Below are 5042 nucleotides of genomic sequence, written 5' to 3' on the forward strand. Positions count from 1 at the left end.
GTGCTAGGCATTATCAAGTCTCAGGTCTCCAGACATATTCTGACAAGCATTCTGGCCTTGCAAGTGCAGATGCTTCCCTCCAAAACTTGGTGTCTTGCTGGTGGACAGTGAGAAGCAGGAATTGATGGGAGAAGAGATAGCAACATGTAAAGGTATTTCTGTCCCTTTTTGCCATGTTCTACGTCACTCTACATGACTCCCAAACCTTCTGCTATATCCTTATTAGTGCCCAAATCCTCAATTACTTTGTTTGCGGAGGATAAATAGTTTATTGCTCTCTTTGGGCTTTTTTGCAAAGTAATGAGCTAGTTGTAAAATGAATACTGCACTACAATAATGTGGCCTCTTATGTTTTTCAGAATTTTTAGGTGCTGACACTTTCTTTATGTTATGTTCCCCTCACCTTCCTGCACTTCGTGTTTGTGCCAATATGGGCATCTTGTGTAGAGGGAGAAACTCCTTACAGTGCCCAGAGGGACGCTGCATTGACAGGAGAAAAGCTTTTCTAGCATAGTAGGAGAAAGCTCCCACCAAATGCACATAACATAATGACTGGAAAATCTCACTTATTAGCCTTTGGCTTCCTTTTTAGGGGCTGAAGCCCATGCACATTCCTGGGGAATAAGACATCACTCATGAGAGGCTGAAGAGCTGGGTCATGAGGGAAATCAAGGAGTGAAAAGAGTGGCTACAAAAAACGGTGAAGAGAAATGACCACTGGTAGTGGCCCTTTACCCACATATTTGCACTTTCTGAGCATGCTGTGAGTTCTGTTGCAAAATAAACTCTGACTTGTCTCCCCATCAAGAAGTTAGACTCGCTGCCTACCCTGGTGCTTTTAAGATGTTGCTAGAGAGGAGTCTATTTGCAGCATCCATTCTGAATGGAAAGGCTCTCATACTCATGGAAAGGCTCTTCTATACTGGGCCCCAGTATAGAAGTTTTGGGGGACATGGTAACCTTGATGACTTGATTGAAAGCTCATTTATTCTCTGCCCTTCAGGAGTTTAGTGCTTGATGAAATACTCATGTTTGCCTCCCTGTCTGGTAGGACAGCATGACCAGGAGAGCACAAGATAGATAGCACTGATCAAACTGTAATCAATATCCTAATGCAGAAAATACAGCAATCTATGTTCAGTGCTTACATTGTGTCATGATGTCCTTGTATTCTTCCTTGTACTCAGCAAGGTTCTATAGGTCAGGAAGTGAAATCTCTTCTGAATAACTTTGTTGAAGGCCCTCTGCACGAGGTACAATTAGCTAATCCCTTGGCCCCTTTCCCTCTGAGCATACTTTCTGGGAAACTGTCTTATGATCTTGTGTTGGTTTTGCACCACCTGTCTTTTGGTAGCAGGAGGTGGCCCACAGAGGTGGCTTCTGTGAGAAGCTTCTAGAAGCTTCCACCATTGGCAGAGCCAATCCCTGATGGCTCTAAAGATGGACATGCCGGTGGCCAAGGCTGGGCCAATTAGAGATGATGGTAACACCTCTGTGATTACATATTTAAGAAGAAATCAAAAGTAGTGGTGCAGTTTTAATTCCAGCCAGACAAGAGGAGAAGGTGGGAACATGTGAGGGAAAACAACATGGAGACACCAAGGTCAGTGCAGAAGGAGGGGCAGGAGGTGCTCCAGGTGCCAGAGCCAAGATGCCTCTGCAGGCCGTGGTGCAGACCATGGTGAAGCAGCTGTGCCCCTGCAGCCCGTGGGGATCCACGGGGGATGCAGAGATCCACCCACAGCCCGTGGGGATCCACGGGGGATGCAGAGATCCACCCGCAGCCCGTGGGGGAGGTGCCCGTGCTGGAGCGGGTGGATGCCTGGAGGAGGCTGTGATCCAGTGGGAGACCCGCTGGAGAGAGAGGGCCCTGCTTCCAGGCTGGAGCAGCCTGTCCTTGGAGCACTGCACCCTGAGGAAGGAGAGAGCTCCGGTGCAGCAGTCTGGGAGGACTGTTTGCCCGTGGGGGAAATTCATGTTGCAGCAGTTTGGGAAGGACTGCTGCTCCTGAGATTGGGCCCATGTTGGAGAGGTTAGCAGAGAACTGTCTCCTGTGGGAGGGACCCCATGGTGTAGCAGGGGAAAGACTCCTCTCCCTGAGCAGTGGAAGCAAACCTTGGGTGACGAAGTGACCAAGACCCGCACCCCCTCTCTCCCTGCAGTGTTGGTGGGAAGAAGGGAGGGGTTGTGGGAAGAAAAGGTGTTTTTTAAGGGCTTGTTTTACTTCTCATTATCCTCCTCTGATTTTGTTAGTAATAAACTCACTTTGTATCTCTAAGTTGAGCCTGTTTTGCCCTTGGAATGTTTTGTCCCGGTCCTTATCTCAACTCATGAACCCTTCATTAAATTTTTCTATCCTCTATCCAGCTGTAGCAGGGGAGGGTGAGTGAGTGGCTTTCGTGGGTGCCTGGCATTTGGCCAGTGTCAAACCATGACAGAACTCAGGGCAACATTGGTTCGCACCATTAGGGTATGGTGGACTGAGCACATCTGAGCTGGCCAGCTGACAATTAGTTTTTGTGGCACTGCAAAGCTGCTTGCAGGAGTCAGGAATGTCCAGGACTTGTGAGCAGATCTCAGTGCTTATGGACATGAGGATAAAGCCCATCATCATGCTGGGCAAGCTCCAATTGTTTGCACAGAGTGACTCCTTTTCTAAAGTGGTGGAGTCACTGTCCATCCTCTCTCTGTAGAATGTGAAGCAGTCCTCCTCTTGCATGCTCATCTTCTCCCATCCTCTGTTTGCTTGAGAGATGTGTATTTGATGGGCTCTGCTATAGGAGTAAGCTAGATGATATGTAGCAGAGTTGTTCTGTTCTAACCAGAACAGTCTCCCTTTGTCTAGGGTCAGAGAGAGTCCTGCAGCCCCAAACTCTAGTCATTGAGAACCCTTGTGTCTCATCCTACCGTGTCTAAGTTAGTTCCTCAAAGTCTGATCCCATCCAAATTGATAGCAGCGGAAGTAGAAGTTGCAGCAAGAGGCATCATGTGTATATATCAAAGTTGCAAAGCAGAAGATGATGGACAGTGCTGGCTGAAGTCCTGTTTGTATACACATAGGCTGTGTGAGGCCAATGAGTCAGAGTGGAACACATGCTGCAGGGACTGGTGCTACTGGGAGGCAGAGCCAGAGCATAGCTCTCATGCTGTTGTTCTTGCCTGCTTATTCACTGTATGCTCAGAGAGTGTGGGCACATATTGCCTTCTCAAAAGGTCCTCAGATTGGAATAGTGTGTGCAGCCCATGTCACATGACCAGGCATATAGAATGACATGCCTAACAAAGATGCAATTAAAATATGTGTTTTCCCAGTGTAGCCATTGTTACAATAAAGACTCATAAATACAAGTGGTAAGAATATATTACTGCATATGTGTTTCTCCGTGTGTTTGCTTGTGAGAGACAAACTGAGTGGTATTCAACACCTAAATTACTCAAATCTTTAATGCCATAATAAGATATAGCAGCAGGAATTTGTGGGAATTGGGAAAAAAGAACACATACTAAGGATGTAATCTTAGCTGACAATCTTTTAGGATGTAATCTTGGCTGACACAGAATAGGTGACATTCACTTTTCTCCCCTGTTGTGGGCTAGAGATTTTCTGCTGGTAAAGGGAAGTCTTTTAAAGGAGGTCCTCCTTTATCATAGCCAAAACTGATCATCCTTAATGCGTAACATTGAGAACCCCACGTTTGTATGGCAAAAAAATACAAAAGCAAAAATTACAGCAAACCCTAAAGTAAAAGCACATATTTCACAAGTCTTAAATACTCTACATTTAAATAGGAAAAAGAAGGAATTGGTGTAGAATGTTTATGGAGCTATTAGAAAAATATGACTAGTTCTTAATTGTTTAAGGTATGCACAAAGGTTCCCAATCCATAATTTTATGAAACTTTTTATCTTTAAATACATCTTACTTAGGCTCATATTCAGCAAAACATTTAAATACAGATATGAAGTTATTTATATTCTAACTCCCTGTGATTCAATTGGGTCATAGAGGAGCAAAATGCTCACCAAAGACACTATTTATGGAAAGGACTTGGGAAACCATAACTTCCTGCATTGCATAAACTTCCTGAGTCAAAAAGCTAGAAACTGAGATAGGTTTGGCTCATGTTCCTTCAGTATACAAGGTCTGCTAATGCACAGCAGTTGGCACAGAAAAGCTGACTGAAATGAAGGCACAGGAAGGGGCCATCATAACTGCATCCCATGTAAGTGCAGGAGCTGGAGAGATGATGGGGTAGCCCTGGAAATACCACCTGCACTACTAAGACTCCTGGCTGGTTGCAGCACAGAGACAGCCTGGGACTGACTGGCTGTCATTATCTGAGCAGCAAGTGTTGCTTTGGCCAGAAGAAGAGCCATCCATTTTCTGGAAAGTTCCCTTCCTCCTGTTCTATGAGCTCTGTGGAGTTTTGCCAGCAGCAGCTGTGCTGTGCAGACTGAGAAATTCCTCCTCTTTTTCTTTTGTTTAGACATAGTAGGAATTAAAGTAGGTTCAAAGTGGATCAACCTGCAAAACCGTCAAATCCATGTGAAACTGACAACCTGGCAGGCAACTGGCCATAGCTGTAGTTACAGTAGATCCCAAGGTATGCTGATGGAAGTCAGGTTTTTAATTCTTACTGTCTTGGACAAAATGCAACATGCTTTATTTTCTGCTTCCTTCAAGCTCTTCCCTGCACTTCCAATAACAAGTTGAAGTAGCCTTCTTCCTCTCCTAGCCTAAGCTTGTGCACTGTTGCTTGCATGATGCCCCAGGAGATGGTAAACAATGTGATTCATATGTACATCCCTGTGGGTAAGACCCCTCTGAGGTCCTGCACAGTGCTTAAATACAACTGCTGTACTTTTGCTCAAGAAAAGCAGGAGCTGAAGAAGATTAAAGCTGACATGGTATTAACGAGTCCTCATAGAGTGGACAGAAAAGGATACTGTGCAAGCAGAATTTTCTTCTGACTCAGCCTACGGAGTTGATCTAGCTCACAAAAAAACATGCATTACAACATTTTAAGAAGTACAGCAAATCC

The sequence above is a fragment of the Corvus moneduloides genome, chromosome 6 (genome assembly GCF_009650955.1).
Source record: "Corvus moneduloides isolate bCorMon1 chromosome 6, bCorMon1.pri, whole genome shotgun sequence".
NCBI lineage: Eukaryota > Metazoa > Chordata > Aves > Passeriformes > Corvidae > Corvus > Corvus moneduloides.